The sequence below is a fragment of the Acomys russatus genome, chromosome 7 (assembly GCF_903995435.1).
Source record: "Acomys russatus chromosome 7, mAcoRus1.1, whole genome shotgun sequence".
Lineage (NCBI taxonomy): Eukaryota > Metazoa > Chordata > Mammalia > Rodentia > Muridae > Acomys > Acomys russatus.
The window spans coordinates 52,678,242-52,697,494 of record NC_067143.1 but is presented as its reverse complement, the minus strand read 5'-3'; the positions used below and the strand labels follow the sequence as shown (position 1 = coordinate 52,697,494).

At 41.3% G+C, this 19,253-nt stretch overlaps 1 protein-coding gene across 3 annotated transcripts in view; it reads right to left on the bottom strand.

The window, feature by feature from the left end:
- The window catches only part of Fam168a (family with sequence similarity 168 member A), a 123,287-nt gene extending 104,923 nt beyond the window's left edge, over window positions 1-18,364 (bottom strand). For 2 of the 3 annotated variants that reach the window (XM_051149055.1, XM_051149056.1), the window contains exon 1: window positions 18,099-18,363. The gene's annotated coding sequence lies outside the window, so the exon portion shown is untranslated. Of the gene's footprint in view, window positions 1-18,098 lie in introns of all 3 variants that reach the window. The other variant, XM_051149057.1, reaches the window with a different exon arrangement.
- Window positions 18,365-19,253: the final 889 nt, after the last annotated feature.

Genomic DNA, 19,253 nt, shown 5'->3' with positions numbered 1-19,253 from the left:
TGTAATAAATGTTAACTTCTGTACATAAGCCTCAAAGACTTTAAACTGCGGTTTCAACCTGAGCGTTCCTCATTAGACATACTAGCTGCTAACTCCAACCCTCTCTACAACCAACAGTCCACACATAACCCGGTATCAGGAGTTTTTCTAAGCAGGGCACCTCTTTCTTCCATATTCCATGCATTAAGGTTATACCAGGAGCCAAGTTCTCCCTTACAAACCCCCTCTGCCTAAGTCACACGAAACCCCACTCTACCGCACTCGCTTTCACCACACACTTACACTTATGCAATACTTTCTCTACTCAGGCCCTCATTCTGACTTCTTTAATGACTCCCAAGAGCTACAATAAAATTTATCAAAATGTCTCCTTTACATAGTTCAAGTGAAAAAATTTAATATTCCTCATAAGATAGTTGGTAGTAAACTTTCACTAAACACCTAATTAAATTATAAAAATGACTCAATCCTAGATTGCCTAGCATTTTTTGATTTGAAAGTCATTTTCAAAGCTGGACATGGTGATGCTCACCTTTAATCCCAACACTCCAGAGGCAGGCGAATCACTGTGACTTTAGAAGCCATCCTGGTCTACTAAACAAGTCCAAGACAGCCAAGGCTACACAGAAAAACCCTGTCTCAAAAAGCCAAAAAAAAAAAAAAAGCATTTTCATACCTGTTCTCTCATTTGATTTTACAGTCGATGGGAAGTCAAGTATTTTCCCTATCCCAAAGTTTCAGAGAAAAGTCAGTTGTCCTAAGAAAGCAAGTAGCAAAGCCAGAATGTCAACTAAATTCATATTATCACAAAACCATTACCCTTTCCACATACCCATTCAGTTTCTTGACCAAAGACGTAGATGGTGAACTAAATTTCTAAATTTCCCTTAAACAAATTAACTAGCTACAGAAGCAAGCACATAGAGAAAACTGAACTCTCACAAGCTTAATGCGTCAGCACGCAAAGATAATAGCAGTAGAAGACACCATCCCGCCCCCCCCCCCCCCCCCGACCTCTTCCTGATTTTTCAAGACACAGTTTCTCTGTGTAGCCCTGACTGTCCTGGAGCTCGTTCTGTAGCCCAGGCTGGCCTCAAACTCAGAGATCCACCTGCCTCTGCCCCCAGAGTGTGGGTAAAGGCGTGCCCACAGCCCACCAAAGACACCCATTTCCTAGTGACAAAACTACGATAGCATCACTGGACTAGGGAGTCTAGGAAGATGGAAATCATCATTTCCTGAAACAGGAGCTAGAGAGATGGCTAAGCAGTTAAGAGCACTGGCTGCTCTTTCAGAAGACACAGGTACAACTCCCAGCACCCACACGGCAGCAGCTATCTGTCTTTAACTCAAGTTCCAGGGGACCCAACACCCTTACACAGACATACATACAGGCAAAACATCAATTCATATAAAATGAAATAAAGTATTTTTAAAATTCTTTAACAGCATTCCTAGGAGCTGCGATTCAGTAGGTAAAGGTGCTTACTTATACAAACATGACCTGGGTTTAGATCTTACCACCCATGTAAAATCTAGCGCAATACCTACCTGTAACTGCAGAGTTATAGGATACAAAGAAAGGTAGATCCTGGGGTGGTCACTAGACAGTTAGCCAAACTAGAACACGGAGCTCCAGATTCAGTGAAAGACCCTGTCTCAAAGAGAGACACTAATGCTGACTTCTGACCTCTGTCACACATACACAAGGACACACACATACTATATATGGAAACAACAGCAGCATTCTTTCTTCTTTTTACCATAGCATTCTTGGTAGGAGTAGTGAAGGTTAATCCCAACACTCCAGCATTGAGAAAGCAAGAGGGAGGCTAGATGATGGCAAATTTCAGGTTACTCTGGGCTATATAGAAAAACTCTGTTGATGATGATGATGATGGTAATAATAATAATAATAATAATAATAATTATTATTATTATTATTATTATTATTATTATTATTATTATTATTATTATTATATGGAGAGATGGCTCAGTGGTTAAGAGCACTGTCTGCTCTTCCAAAGGACCCGGGTTCAGTTTCCAGCAACCACATGGCAGCTCACAACTGTCTGCTCTGACACCCTCACACCAATGCACATAAAATAAAATTAAATAAATTATTAAAAATAATAACAATAATAACAAAGAGCTGATGAGATGGCTCAGCAGGTAAAAAGCACTGTCAAGCAAGTCTGATGACCACAGTGGAAGGGAAGAAGTAAGTACTGAAAGTTGTCCTTGGCCTGCACACACACTTTAGCAAGTATAAACCCACAGTCACACACACAGCATACACACAATAATAATAGTAAATTAAATCTTAAAAATAAAAAAGAACAACAGATATACACATCTGTTAATAGGGTCAGCCAGGCGGTGGTGGCCACACACCTTTAATCCCAACACTCAGGAGCCAGAAGCCAGCCTGGTCCACAGAGTAAGTTCCAGGACAGCCAGGGCTATACAGAGAAACCTTGCCTCAGAAAGGCAAAAAACAAACAAACAAACCAAAAACAAAGAAACATTTGGTGTTAGGTACTAGTTCATGCATATTACTGAGCCACCTGCTGTATTATCTAAAAGTTTATTAGAAATGTGAATGTATCTTCAGGTATGTCTTATACTATAATTGAAAATCTTGCATGAATATTGAATTTGGTAAACAGCCTGTCACTAATTGGCTGGGATACCTTAATTTAGTTACTTCTCTGCACTAAGTTCCTCTACTCTTCCTTAAGGTTTTTGCATAGGTAAGATGGAAACAATACCTACTACCTCTCAGGATTCTAATTAAAATTTAGAGATAATATATGTAAACCACCCAAGGCAATGTCTAGCATTGCTATAATCATTTCTTGATCTCTGTGGATTTTCCCAGCCAAAATACACAGCTGAAAATGTAAAGCACATATGATACTCTAAGCACAAAATAAATTGTTCGGTATTGTAGAAAATAAATATTTAGGTGATTTAAACTTTTAGTTTCCATCAGATATTCTGGCAGATAATCAAAAGCAACCTTCCGTGAATCCCTAGGCAAAGCCTCTTCCCTTTCCAGGAGATCCTCGAGCTACCTAGTAACCACCTGCCAGGCCCAAACTACAGAAAATTGGTTCTGCTTTGGGCTAATTACCCAACCAGCCTGAGCAATCTGAAATAAAGGGAATTGTCAGCTAGAACGTTAGTGAAATTATCCACAACAGGAGACCAGAGAATCCAAATACCACCAGGCAGTTATTTCCATGAGAATAAAATCACAATTTATGAGCCCTGCAAATTATACCATTATTAAAACAAACATCCCATTGGGGCTACAGCTATCAGATAAATGGCTTTATTGTCCCCATTGTTTCATCCCCTGCCACAAAGAGGTGCAAACTGAATGAGCAGTTACCAGAAGCAGTAATTTCTAGAAAATTACAATGCAGACCTCCATCTTAAAGCTCCTTTGTGCTGGGGTGTACCCACTCTAGAGGGGGAAAGGGAAATGAAGAATCTGACTGCTCTTCACCTGCCACCAACTCAAAAACCTTACAGCTTGAACCCACCATTTCCCCTGCTTTGTTTTCCCTCAGCAGGCCATTCATGGACTTGCCCAGGAGGAAGAATCTGAATTAGCAAATCACTCTATTCACTAGGAAACCTTTACAATCCTCCAACCCAAATAAACACAGAAGAGACAAGAAAATAGCCCCTGGTTCCCTTGGTGCCCAGCAATACAAAGCGCCTCAAGCTAGCGCACTGATAAAGTACAAATGCATGGCAGAGGCCCTTTCCATCATTAAAAAAACAAAACAAAATCCCTTCACCCTGTAAGCCTCACACACCTCAAAGTGTATCTTCAGACATAAATAAACCAGAAACATACTACCGAATAACTACTCTGTGCTGATGTACACCATGGAAGGAGCAAGGCAAAAGTAACAACTCACTGAATGCACAAACATACCAATTTTGGAAATGGAAGGAGTGCAGCTAGCCCTGCTCTATGCCAACCACTGCACACAGTAGTCCTAGTTCTCACAACCCAGGTAGAACAGATCCATCCTTACTGAAAGGTAAGAAATGAAGACTCAGAGAATCAAAGTCAGAGAGCTTCTAAAACTAAGATCTGAGTTAAAGGTTCTCTGATTTTAAAATCATAAACACTCTTTTTAAGTTTTTGCTTTCTTTTTTCTTTCCATTTATTGTTTGGTTGGTTGGGTGGGTGGGTGTTTTGGTTTTTCATAACTGGGTTTCTCTGTGTGCAGCCCTGATTGTCCTGGAACTTGCTCTATTGACCAGGCTAGCCTTGAATTCACAGAGATCCACCTTCTTCTGCCTCCCAAGTGCTGGGATTAAAGACATGCACCAACAATGTCCAGCAATTTTTGCTTTCTTTATCCCTCCTCTTAGTGGTACCTATTTATTAAAAAATAACTCTGAGCTATCAAACCAAAATTCTACCTGAAGTTCTAGCACTACATGAAAAACCGTGCACCACCAATGTCCAGCAATTTTTGCTTTCTTTATCTAATAAAATATTTTTTTAAAACTAACTCTGAGCTATCAAACCTAAATTCTACCTGAAGTTCTAGCACTACATTAAAGATGTAGATGAGGGGCTGGAGAGATGGCTCAGAGGTTAAGGGCACTGACTGCTCCTCCTGAGGTCCTGAGTTCAATTCCCAGCAACCACATGGTGGCTCACAACCATCTACAATGTGATCTGATACCTCGTCTGGCCTGCAGGTGTACATGCAGGCAGAGCACTGTATACATAATAAATAAATAAATAAATAAATATTTAAAAAAAAAAAAAAGATGTAGATGAACTAATGAACTTACTATAAAGCTCACTTTCTAAAACAAATTTATAAAGTGAATGATGATCATAACCTCAGACTCACGGATTTTACAATCTACTCAGGCAGAACTGGAAACTAAATAAAACTCTTGGACTACAAACTCATTGCTTATGCAACTTTATCATAATGCCAGATTCACATCTAGGCATAAAGACTGCTTGGAGTTCTTTGCTTATTTATGAGGAACATCTGTTCATAATTAATAGCATGTGGGGCACCAGGCAAGGAGGGGCACCAGAAACCCCACAGGGCCTCAAGCTAGCTCAATCTAAACCATCCTGCTTCTAACGCACTACAAGGTGGTTCACAAAAAAACATGAGCTCTAGGCAGAGCTCTAAAATCCTCAGTGTCCGTCAGACCACCAAAGGAAAACATGAAATGGTAATACTGGCTCCCAGGGTTTCCCAGATCTTGAGCACCTTTAAATTTTGTCTGATTACACATATGCCAAGCCAATGAACTATTTCCTTAGCCAATATAGTTTCTAGTTAATATTAATAAGACATCATTGAAAGTTTTAAGTATTTATAAGTAACAAATATTTTTCTAAACAATAGGTTTTGGAATACATTTTCATATGAGTAAGGTCAATTGTAAAATATGATTTGGTAAAGGAATAAAAAGTAAAGGTTTTTATATCACACAAACCTGGAAATGAATTCCACACTTGATTCCTACTAAAGGAATAGTCAGGTTTCTAAAGTTGTGTTGAGTTTTGCACTTACAAAATCAGAAGAGACTGGGCATGTTCCGTGTGGTATGGCCATACTCTGCATTTACAAAATCAAAGTGAGCAAAATACACGCCTATAATCCCAACACTCAAGAAACAGGGACTGCAGAACTCTATGAGCTTAAGGCCAGCCTGGTCTACAAAGTGAGTTCCAGGCCAAGTCTTTCTTTAAAAAAAAAAAAAGAAAGAAAGAAAAAGAAAAGAAATCACAGTAAGAGTGATAATAACCAGGTAACCAGTCTTAGTTTTGGCTGTGTATGTAACTAGATGCTACTAACATTTACTTCTTACAAGTCTGGAAACTAGGCCGGACATGGTGACGTATACCTGTAATCCCCAGCACTCGGGAGGCAGAAGCAGGGGGATCTCTGTGAGTTTGAGGCCAGCCTGGTCTACAAAGTGAGTCCAGGACAGCCAAGGCTACACAGAGAAACCCTGTCTCGAAAAACAAAAACAAAAAAGAAAAAAACCAAGTCTGGAAGCTGAGAAGCCCAAACACAAGATGCTAGGAAATGTAGTGTCTGCTGAGGACTGGCTTCCTGCACCTTCTTCTATGGACCTAACCCATCACGAGCATTCTATAATCAAGATCTCATTTCCAAGCACCATCACACTGGGGATTAGTGCTTTGATATCTGAATTTGGAGAGGCATCAACAGTGAATGGAACTATCATTTACAGGAAATCATGCCTTGTACCAAACTCTGAAGTAACCACTGTATTTCACTTAGTCCTCAAAACACCTACATGATGTAAATACCACGATATCCTCATCTAATAAGTGGAGATGGTCATAAAAAGATTAAATCACTTTGAAGGCCACACATCAAGTACATCCAGCAATTAGGATTTAAACTCATTTGCAAAATTGTTCTCATGAATAAACTTGAATGACATAAAATATTATCAATGTCAGTATTAAATAAATGATAGACTCTCTACCATCCTGACCCTCCTTCCCCATGCTGAGGATCAAACCCAGATGCAGTGCTCCATTTCTGAAATACATTTCTCTCTCTCTCTCTTTCTCACACACACACACACACACACTCACACACACACACACACACCGTGCAAACCTGCCCCCTATTTATTCATTAATTTAGAGATAGTGTTTCACATTTTAGCCCTGGCTAGCCTCAAACTCATGGTCAATCCTCCTACCTCAGCTTCCCAAGTGCTGGGATTACAGACACGAACTACCATTCCTAGTAACCTCTATTATTTAAACCAAGATTCTCTAAACAAATCTAGTATATTAAAAAGAAAAAGTTGATATCTCATAAATTAAATTTTTAACTAGTTAAGGTTAATCATATGACCAGACAGTAGTGGCTCATGCCTTCAATCTCAGCACTTGGGAGGCAGAGACAGGTAGATTTCTGTGAGTGCTAGATATAGCCAGGATAGACAAGTTACACAGAGAAACCCTGTCTTGAAAGCCAGAAAAAAGAAAAAAAGAAAGAAAGAAGCCTAGAAATACACTGACTAAAAGAATGTCAGTTTAAATTAAATTGAGGTAATGAAACCAACTGTAAAAATGCATACAAAGAAAACAAAAACAACAAGACTATCCAGCTTCACTGAAGAGACATTTCTGATGAAGCCACAGGGAGTATTAATTTAATAAATCTGAAATCTCAATCCTCAGCTACACATCTTTTTTCATTCTGTGTGATAAGACACATATATGAAGTGGTTCTGCTATGTTACAAAGTACATGAACTGACTCAAAAGCTCCAAAGAACCCATGCAGTGGGGTTGACAGCTGAACTAGCTGCCTTTTTCATAAAACTCCATTTTCACTTGAACAAACAACTGGCAGACAAACCATAATTATTCAGACTTGAATGTTTGGCAGACATTTTTTCAAAAATGAACAATATGAAACTGTCACTCAAGGAAAACAACTGTCAGTATTTGTTGTCCATGATAAAAATCTGGGCTTTCAAGAGAAAATTAGAAAGGATTTGTCTGAGGAGATCAGTAGCAATATTAATAAATGCGACTTTTTTACATTTACAGTAGAAAACATAGACATTTTTAAAAGATCTGAATAGATCTGCATCACTCAGTGCCACAGACTGAGTTGTGTAACATCTCCAATTCATGTAGAAGCCCTATACCCTAATAAGAGGGTAGCTGGATTGGAAACTGGAGCCTCTGGGAGAGCCAAGTTTAGATTATTTATAGTGAGGTTTAGATGAGGCTGAGGGTACACTAATGATGAAATTAGCACCCTTATTAAGAAGAGACAACACGCCAGGCGTGGTAGCACACACCTTATTCCCAGCACTTGGGTGGCAGAGGCAAGCTGCTCTTTGTGAGTTTGAAGCCAGCCTAGTCTACAAAGTCAGTTCAGAACAGCCAGGGCTACATAGAGAAACCCTGTCTCAGAAAAACAAAAAAAGAGACAATAGAGAAAAGGCCATGGTGTCACGAGCCTACAATCCCAGCACTTAAGAGGCAGAGGCAGAAGGATCAGCAAGTTTGAAGCCAAAGCAGGCTACATGAGCCCCTGTCTCAAAAAAATCAAAAAAGGAACCTGTAAGATGGCTTAGTGAGTAAAGATGCTTACTGCCAAGCCTGACAACCTAAATTTGACTCTGGGAACATACATGGTAAGAGAAAACCACCTCCCAAAAATTATCCTCTGACCTTCACAGAGAATTTACACATACATAAATTTAAGACAGGAATGGTACAGGCAGATGGAGGATCTCTGGATTCCAGACCAGACAGGCTCTATACACAATCAACAACTGTCATTTTTTTTTTTAAATCAAAAAAATAGACACCAGAAAACTTGATCATGTTCTCATGAATGCAAGCACACTCACCATTACCAACCCACGTATGTGACCAGACAAAAAGAAGTCGCCACCTACAAGTAAGAAGAAAACCCTCATCAAAAAAACTAACCTAGGAGCTGGAGAGATGGCTCAGAGGTTAAGAGTATCGGCTGCTCTTCCAAAGGTCCCGAGTTCAATTCCTAGCAACCACATGCTAGCTCACAATTATCTATGATGAGATCTGGTGTTCTCTTCTGGTATGCAAGTGTACATGCAGGCAAAAGAACTAACCTAGTCCCAGCACTGTGGAGGCAGAGGCAGGCTGTGAGTCCAAGGCCAGCCTGGTCTGCAGAGTGAGTCCAGGACAGCCAGGGCTACATAGAGAAATCCTGTCTCAGAAAAAAAAAACAAAACAGAACAAAACACTAACCCAGCTGGCACCTCCATCTAGATTTTCTTTTCTTTTTTCTTTTTCTTTCTTTCTTTCTTTTTTCTGATCTAGATCTTCTAGCCTCCAGAACTATATAATAATTTCCTAGTGTTTAAGCTATGTGTGGTTCTTGACATTTTGTTACCATAACCTGAAGGGACTAAAACATTGGATCAATATTTTTGAAATAAGCAATGCATGGTACTAACAAATCATGAGTAGTCTAAAGAACTAGCCAGTGTTTAAAGAAGACAATTAAATTTTAATGTAACAATTAAAACTTTCAGAAACAACAGGGCTTAAGAAACTACAGTTGAATCCCAGCACTCAGGAGGCAGGCAGGCAGATCTCTGTGAATTTGAGGCCAGCCTGGCCTACAAAGAGAGTCCAGGGCTGCTGCCAGGGCTCTGTGTAACAGATGTGTAACAGAGAAACCCTGTGTCAAAAAAAAAAAAAAATATATATATATATATATATATATATATATATACACACATATATATTTATATTTATATATTTGGCAGCTGGGCCATGGTGGCACACGCCTTTAATCCCAGTACTCAGAAGGCAGAGGCAGGTGGATCTCTAAGTCTGAGCCAGCTTGATCTACAGAGTAAGTTCCAGGACAGCCATGACAGAGAAACCCTGTCTTGAAAAAATCAAAGAGAAAGAAAGAAAAAAACTACAGTTGTCAAGCTTCTGTGCGGTATCAAGAATATCCACAGGTGCCTAATAAATAGATTAGTACGTGACCCTGGGGCTGCTTGCTTGCAGTTTTGATACAGGGTCTCCTGGGTAACTCCACTCAGCCTCCCAAGTACTGAGCTTGCAGCAGCCCTTCCTTTCCTACCCCACGTACCTATGCGGGACTGTGTTTTCTTTATATACACCACGCAAAGCAATCAATGTCAATGAACTGAATTCAGAAGCACACAAGAATCTACACAAATATTTAAAACAGTAGAAAAAATGACTCTTGAAAAACAGGCTCCAACTTGCTATGGAACCAAGGACAAACTTGAACTCACCTTTCTGTCTCTACCTCCTAAGTCCTGAAATCACAAGCATGTACATGATATCCAGAACTTCTTTTCAATTAATGTTTTCTACATAAATATACACTACTGCTATACTTTACATATTTGTGCCCTTCAAAATTCCTGTTGAAACTAAACTCCATCATATAAGGTAATACTAAGAGGTAAGGACTGTGAGGGAAGTGATGAAGTGATGAGGCTCCGCTCTGTGGCGGCGGCGGCGGCTGCTGTCTGGGATTACAGGCATGCGCCACTGCGCCCTGCTAAGACTCCGTTCTTGTGAATAGAACTTATATCATAATAAAAGGAGCCTCCTACACCTGATTCTTTGGGCCCTTCAACCTAAAGAGGACAGAGCTTTGGTCCTTTCCAGAGGACACAACAACAAAGAATCATCTTGGAAACAAAGAAAGAGTCCTTTCCATGTTGGCATCATGATCTTAGACTTCCTAGCCTTAAGAATTCTGGGAAATGTCTATTTCTTATATTAAGCTACAAGACAGGCTGAGACACCAACACCTACCTATGCACACTGTCTACCTACAAGGAGTCTCTAAGACTGGTCCAGAGCTCAACACTTTCTTAGGTGACTCTGATAAACAACCAAGACATCATCTAAAGTAGGTTCAAACTACAGTGAGTATTTGTTAGGGCTGTTTTGGTTTTGTTTTGTTTTTTTTCAGCAGGGTTGGAGATCAAACACAAGGCTTCACACATGCTAGGCTAAGGTTCTACCACTGGGTGCAGAACAAAGGCTTTGGAACAATGTACACCAAGATTTTTCGTTTTGCTTCATTTGAAAAAGGTTTCACTTTGTAGCTCTCATTGGCCTGGAACTCACAGACATCTGCCTGCCTCTGCCTCCTGAATGCTGGGTTAAAGGCACATACTGCCCCATTCCTCATGGACCAAGTTTTCAATACTAGCTTTTTTTCTTACTAGGTATTTAAACTACCTAATGCCTGTGGATCTAAATTGTTTGAGTCTTTAATACATGGGCACAATTCTTTATCCGGTAAAAATGTGAGGATTGAACTATACATGTAAGACAAAAAAAACATCAAACATATTGCCTACAACAGATACTCAACAGTCACTGTTTTGTCTACTGTTGGCCCCTACTTATCCTAAAGCCTAAGAAATATTACTCTGGAGTTTTGATCCCTTTATCCTTAAAGCGATAACAGTCTCATATAAGCAATGTATGTCCTATAAACTGAGTAATAATTTAATAATATTTTCAGAAGTATAACTAGCATACTTACGTACTTTATTTGCAAATATAAACTGTATAAACAGACATTTTGACATGAAGGCACATTAGAAAACTAAAATGCATATAAAATTATAAAACAGTACTAGAAAAGAAATCTGAACACAGCAAAAATTGTTCAGCTTGAAGGAAAGTAGCAAAATGCAAATTTAGACAATAATCTCAAGTCAGCCAAAGACTAAAATTTAATATGAAAAATATATCAGCCCACATGTTCCTCAAAGTGTTTATATCTAAGAAAAACCAGCTGTGTCTGGTGGTGCACATCTTTAATCCCAGTACTCAGGAGGTAGAGGCAGGTGGATCGTTGAGTTCCAGGACAGCCAGGGCTACACAGAGAAACCTTGTCTCAAAGGGCTTGAGAGATAGCTCAGTAGGTAAAAGCACTTGACGAGAAAGCAAGAGGACCTAAGTTCAAATGTTGTACAACCACATAAAAGCCAGGCATGGCCACGCATGCCTAGCATTGCAGGGCTGGGACAGGCAGTCCCAGAAGCTTGCTAGCTAGCCAAATGAGTGGGTCAGGGGAGGAGAGTATGAGCTTCAATTTCGTTTGTTTTTTGTTTTTTCAAGACAGGGTTTCTCTGTGTAGCCTTGGCTGGCCTGGACTCCAACTCACAGCAATCCGCCTGCCTCTGCATCCCGAGTGCTGGGATTACAGGCGTGCGCCATCACACCCGGCATGAGCTTCAATTTCAATGAGACCCAAAAATAAATAAATATAGATAGATAGACTGACAGACTGACAGACAGAGAAACATATTTCCAGTCATTATATCACTTGAGCCTAAACTGATACATAAGTAAAGTGATGCTCTAATAGAATATTGATGATAGATTACAAATTTCTTGAACAAACATTTCTTCACATTCAGGTTGCTAAGTTTCTAGTGTCTACAACTGAGGATTTCCTTTTTGTGGTACTTTGTATTTCAAATGAGAGATGAGGGGCTGGAGAGACGGTCCAGTGGTCAAGAGCACTGTCTGCTCTTCCAGAGGTCCTGAGTTCAATTCCTATCTATAATGTGATCTAATGCCATCTTCTGGCATGCAGGTATACATGCAAATAGAACACTCAAATACATAAAATAAATAAATAAAATCTCAAATGAGAGATGGTCCAGTACAATCAGGTAAGGGCCAATGTACCAGGCAGGCTGCCCATCTGCAAAATGGAAGCTGTATAAAATGTAACTAGAAAAGTAGAGTGAGCTGGGAGCATGGTGCCTATTATCAACTAAGGCGGGAGGACTTCAAGTTTAAGGCCAACCAGAACTACGCAGCAAGTTCATGCCAGCTTAAAATATAGAAAGACCTTGTCTCTAAACAAACAAACAAATAAATAATAGGCTGCCAAAACATGACAAGAAGCTTCAAGCTAATATAGCAAAGAATTAGAACCTAGGACATCTACAATTCCTGCCAATGACTCCCAAACAGTGCATTTCAGAGCTCACAAACACTACTACTAACATGACTTTGGCATTCTATTTCCAACCATGATTTATCTACATCTGAGTGACGTGATCATCCATAAAGACAAATTATGTCCCCTAGCTATCTAGATTACCCATATTCTTTACTATCTGTATACATACATAATACAAAGTTTTATGGGCACTGGCTCAATGTTTGAGTATATACTTGGCCTGTGGGAAGCTCTGATCTGAAGGGAGGGAAGGAACAGGGAATTAGGAGATAGTACACACTAAATTTCCCTTTTTACATCTTCTAATTTCCTATTTATACCAAGTATATTTATTATTATAACAATAGAACAGTTAAAGCTCTCTATAGTTAAAAAAATAAAAGTAAGGCAGAAAAGGAAAAAAAAGGAAAGGAAAGGTCAGTTCAAATAAAATTCAAGGAAATGGTTACTTCTAAATAAGAAGGAAGAAGGAAGCCTTAAAGGAACAGGAGACAGGCCTCCCGAGAGGCCTTAAGAACACCAACCCCTGACTGGGGTATAGTTCAGTGGTATAAGGCTTTGCCTACCATATTCAAGGTTCCAGATTTGATCTGGGTAGAGGTAGGAAGCAAGGATGCCAAAGACAAAGACCTCTGATCCTGTAACTTGAATTCAGGAGGCTGAGGCAGGAGGATCATTCCTGGGTTACATAACAAGGCATCATCTTTAAGTAACAAAAGTAACAGAAATCTCCTTTTTATGAAGTGAGGTAGTGAATACACAAGTCTTCAAACTTGTTAGTTTTTGTTCTGGTTTGGTTTTTGGTTTTTTGTTTTGTTTTGTTTTGTTTTTTGAGACAGGGTTTCTTTGTGTAGCCTTGACTGTCCTGGACTCGTTTTGTAGACCAGGCTGGCCTCGAACTCACAGTGATCTGCCTGCCTCTGCCTCCCTAGTAGGGTGGGATTAAAGGGCCGGGTGGGAATGAAGCATTTTTTTGGGTTTGGTTTTCGTTGTTTTGTTTTGTTGAGACAGGGTTTCTCTATGTAACAGCCCTGGCTATCCTGGACTCACTAAGCTGGCCTCAAACTCACAGAGAACCACCTGCCTCTGCTTTCCAGTGCTGGAATCAAAGGCATGTGCCACCATGGCCGGCTCCATCTTGTTATTCTTTAAATTATGGATCTAAATATGCGTTTATAATATGAACCATTTCATAATTTAAAAGGAAGACATGGTCAGGATTTGGGAATCAGAATTCTGGGAAATAACCCAGAGTCTGGCATTTATTGACTGTATCCCTTAAACAAAACATTTTATTACTCTTAACAGCATAGTTTTATTTGCTTGATCATGAAGCTAGCAGCTAACTTTTTCTGACATTTAATGAACTGTTTAAAGTTCCTAAACTATAAACATACAAACTATAGATTAATTGTGCTTTCATAATAATGTAACTTAATAACTTCTTTATAAAAAAAGAATGCCATAATACTAAGAACACAGTGGCAGGGTAGCATAACTATTTACCATTCTAGGTCCTGCCTGTCTCTCTAATAATGAAAACTAATGTCGTTTTAATGGACAGTATATAACACATTCTGTTCAATGATTTCTTAAATTATTCTGCTTACCCCACAAAACAACCTTAACAAGGTTAATTTTATTATCGTCACTTAAGCTCTCTGTGCCCAGGGTCACACAGGAAGTAGCAATGAGTAAGCTTCAGAATCTACCCTTCAGCCACCACATTCATTTTGCCTCCTTTTTTATTTTTTTTAATTTTTTTTTTTATTTATGTGCATTGGTGTTCTGCCTGCCTACATGTCTGTTTGAGGGTGTCAGATCTTGGAGTTCTGAGGAGCCATCTTAACCGCTAAGCCATCTTTCCAGCCCCCCATTTTGCCTCCTTTCTAAACCTCAAACAGTCTATCCTTGCCATGACACTGAAAGCCTGACAGCTGCTTCCGGTTCATCTCCATCTCCCCTAGCATCGAGCAGGCATTAAATAAGCAGTGAACATACACCTTATACATACACAGTGTATTTAAAACATGAACTCACTTGTCTCCTTTAGCAGCCTTTGTGAAGTATGAATGTTTTGTTTTGCCATTTTAACCACGGTTAAACATACAATTCTAGACTTTTAGTATATTGGCAATATTGTACAAGCATTAGTTCTAAATATAAAAGGGGGCTTGATAACTTTACTAAAATCACTCTGCTTCCAACTGTTGGAATCAGGATATGAAGTCAAAACCCTCGACTCCTAAATCCAAGAGCGCTTCATTTTACCGATGTTTCTGTCTACCAATCCTGTTCTCCACTTTTCTTTTTGTTTGTTTGTTTGTTTGTTTTTTGTTTTGTTTTGTTTTGAGACAGGGTCTCTCTGTGTAGCCTTGGCCATCCTGGACTTGCTTTGTAGACCAGGTTGGCCTTGAACTCACAGCGATCCCCCTGCCTCTGCCTTCCGAGTGCTGGGATCAAAGGCGTGCGCCACCACCGTCCGGCCTGTTCTCTACTTTTCACAGCTGTGCTTCACGACTGCACAGGGAACCGTGACTACAAGGAAAACAAATCCACCAAGACAGTTCTCCCAGGTGATTACTTCTCATTTTGATCTTTCAAAAACCAGGGCTCTAACCAAACAGCCCATCTTCAGACCATGCCTGAAAACCCACAAAAACAGTGTCTGGACCCCGAGGTAAAATTATGAAGAGAAATGGCCTCACTGGCTAGATTATGCTCTTGTTGAATTACAGGTAACTACTCAAGCTTTTTTTTTTTTTTTTTAAGATTTATTTATTTATTATTATTACGTTTACAGCCCTCTGCCTGCATATTTACCCACAGGCCAGAAGAGGGCATCCTATCACATTATAGACAGCTGGGAATTGAACTAAGGAAGAGCAGTCAGTGCTCTTAACCACTGAACAATCTCTCCAGCCCTCAAGCTTTTTTTTTTTTTAACTAGAATATAAAAAGCATTCTTTTAAAAAAATTTTTTTTTCCAATTCCAAGGATGTCTACCCTTCCATGATTCTACTAATTTTTGGGGAAAAAAATTTAAAGACTCTAAGTGGACCTTTTTATGTGTTCAACTATGAAACCCAAGGAAATGGTTTGTCTTCTAGCTGAACACTGGAACTTTAACGAGAAAACCCAAAAACAAAAAACAAAAAAAGAATTTTTAAATTCCTATTGGTATCAATTTTATCTTCTTTCCATTTCTCTTCATTTTTCTCTAGACTGAGCTCTAATCAACAGGCACTACAAGTTTAACATATCATAGTTAATGCAATTAAACCCAGAATACTGCTCCCCTAAAGATGTTCCTCTTAACATTCCATCGCCAATATTATACCACAAGAATAAGCTTTATCTCTAAGCTTTAAATCAGATTTCTGATGAATAGATGGACTTACTATTTGGTAGTTAATGCAATGTGTCTATCAACAGCATCCCCTTAAAAATAAAATATGCTTGTATATACTTCATTTATTCACACCTGACAGAATTCTGATCACTTGAATTTCTTTAGAAGAAAATTCAATCTATAGAACAGCCCAATTATTTTAAAATCTTATCGTGTAATGTCAAAAGAGAATCAAATGAAGAATTCCATTAGTACCAAACTATCTATCTTACCAATGAATATTTATTACATTTCTATATTTCCTGTCTTCTCTGTTTACATAAAGTGGTGGTGCCAAGACTCATCTCAGGATTATTAGCCTGCAATACAATGATGGGCCTAATTGCCTTGCAAACCAGGACACCAATAAATGGAGTCTTCAAGCAATCAATTTTATTAGGGGGAGGTGGGGCTTGCTAACCTCTTTCTGCATACATACACCTTGCCTGCCTAGAAAATAAATTCAGTCTTCCTATTTTTCAGTCTCATTAATCAGTTCTCAAGCAAGAATGCATCCTTAACAACCTCAAGTTCATCAAAGTCCATTTAAATTCCAAATCCCAGGACTAGTTTTCAGTGTACCACAGGAATGGGGGTAGGGAGAAATCAGAGGCAGTGTCCTCTTTGCCCATTCTTTCCTTTGAGAATGGGCCTCCCCTCCAACCCCCGACTTTCCCTTTACAACATAGGAATTGCAAGACAACCCCCACTCTCCTTTAATTCTACCTTAAATGGTTCCCTCAAAACTTTACCCTTGGGCTGCCATTTCCAGACAATAAACAACATAAAACAAACAAGAAGGTCAAATTGACAGAGTGAGAGCTATCCTCTAGAAGAATCTTCAATGTACCCTCTCTGTCCGCTGTGAAGACCCTTCTAATGACCTTATTATAATCGTCTCTCGCCGAATGGATGTGAGCGCTCTAACCCATAAACCTCTGGTGTATCTTGGAGGACATCTTAGCCCTTCCTTTCCTACATAAACCAACTCGCTCCTTGCTGTTACGGCTCTCTACCTGTCTCCATCCTCTCTGTCCCAAGCGTACCTAAAACGGCGGGTCTCCAGCACCTTCCATTTCCCCTCCATCACCTCACCACAGGTAACCAGCTCATCACAGACATTATTACTTCTGCAAAACTGGCAGAGAGACATTTTCTTTACAATCCTATCCCCTAACCTTGCTCACCACCTGCCAGTATTCTTTCAGTGAGTCCAGCTGAGTAGTCTCACATGCCCTCTGCTCCAACCCAGGGGAGCGACCGTGCTCCCTCCAGCGACTCTCAACTTGCCCTAAATCCTTTTCTACTGTACCCTCATCCCCAATTTCAATCCCTGTCCTCCCACTTGAGGCCCAATCTCCAATTTACATCCTCCTGTCAGCTTACCATCCATCTCCTGTAGTTGGAAGCCTCATCCCTCCCAGCCCATATTGCAACCTCCAACAGCTTACCCCAAGAAAACCCCCAAACAAACCCTACCTCTTCTGTTAAGTATTCACAAATTCCACCATTCCCAGAAGACAACAGCCCACTTCAAGCTTAGGTCTCAACCCATGCCAAACCCCCATGGCCAGCTCCTCCCATCTCTACCAGCCTTCCCCAGGTCCACCCCAAATCCCACCTTCCAGAATTAGCACTCCCCGGAGTCCCATCCAACGTTTATATCCCACTCGAACTGAAATCATCTCCTTAGCCCCCACCCCAGCTCTGACCCCAAGCTGTCAACTGCTTCAGGCCAACCCCAAATCATCACCTTCATTCAGTCCCCTCCCCCATTAAAAGACATCCCACTCCGGTCTCACCTTCCACCTCGCCCCAAGACAATCCCAAATTCCACCACGATATCCCACACATAACCATGCTCCGGTCCCAGGTCTGGTTATCCCTCCATGTAAAGTCGCCCCCCCCCCTGCCTCCCCGCCCCCCTCCCCGCTACCCTCCCCTAACCTGCTGGTGTCCCACCCTCACCCCACCCCCAGCCCGCGTTCGGACAAGTCACCCCCACCAGCCCGCCGTTCCATCGCCACCTCGGTCCCCTCCCCCCCGAGCCGGCGCGGGGGCCCTACGGCCCCCAACCTCGTTCTCGCCAGCGCCACCAGCCCAAGCTCCACAGGAGCGGGCCGGGGGCCGGAGGGCGGCCAGGGGGTGGGGGGGTCTCCTCACCGGCGAGCTGCTGCAGGCGAAAACCGCGGCGGCCGCAGCTGAGGCGGTGGTGCCCTTGTCTTCTCTGGAGGCTACAGCGGCGACGCTCTCGTTCCCTCGTCCGTGTCCAGTAGGGTGGTGGATGGCGCGCAGGGACAGAAGCCTCCTCCTCCTCCTTTTCCTCAGCCACTGGGCTCTGAATCCTCTGCAGTAGCCGCGGTGAAACCCGACAGTGGGGGAAGGGACGATCGGCTGCAGGCAAGAGAGGAGGAGGCGGAGGGAGGGGGCGGGGGACCGCTGAGAAGGGCGGGGGAGGAGGAATCGGTGCGCCGTCCCGACACGTCCCACAACCTCAGAACTCCTGGACTACAACTCCCGGCAGGCTTTGCCACTGCCCAGCGCGGCCTGTTTCTCCGGACCTCGCGCTGGTCCTGGGGCCGCACCCTCTTGGGTCACAGACAATGGCATGAAGCCGACTGTTCGCCGGAGACTTTTGTAAACTCAAAGGCCGCTTGATATTTCTGCAGCCTCATCCCCGTGAAGCAAAACTCTCTATGTCTCCAACCTATACAAGCACCAGCTTCCACCCGAGGAACTACACCTCCCAGCATGCTGCACACAGTTTCCCATTCTCTCCTTCCGGACCCCTCTCAGACCCGATACTACAGTTCCCAGGAGTGAGGTCCTTGCGAAATGCTGGGACGTGCCGTTCTCAGTCCTTCCTCCATGTTAAGAAAAAGAAGTGAAAGAGAGGAAAAGGGGAAAGACTATTCCAAGCCACAGCGCTTGGGCCTAGATGGGCTCCATCATCTGTAATTCTGTACGGCCCTCGACATCTCCGTTGTCACTGGCTCGCCAGAACTAATGCAGCAGCTGCCTCACTGGCTCCCCTGCAAATTAGAGAACGGTTCTACAACTTGAATCTTCATGTAAAAAAGACGTTTGCTTACATTTACAATACTTATAAGTATTCAATTTGCAAAGACGATTGAAATTTTTGGAAAAGAATGCTCACGGTCATTATAGGTTATTGAACATGAGATGGGGAGGATGTAGATACCCATCAATAGGGGGCTGATTCAATAAATGGTGATGCATACACACAGCGTAGTGCTAAGCAGCCATTTAAAAAGGATCGTAAATATCTTTAGACATGAAAGGCTTTTCACAGTTTGC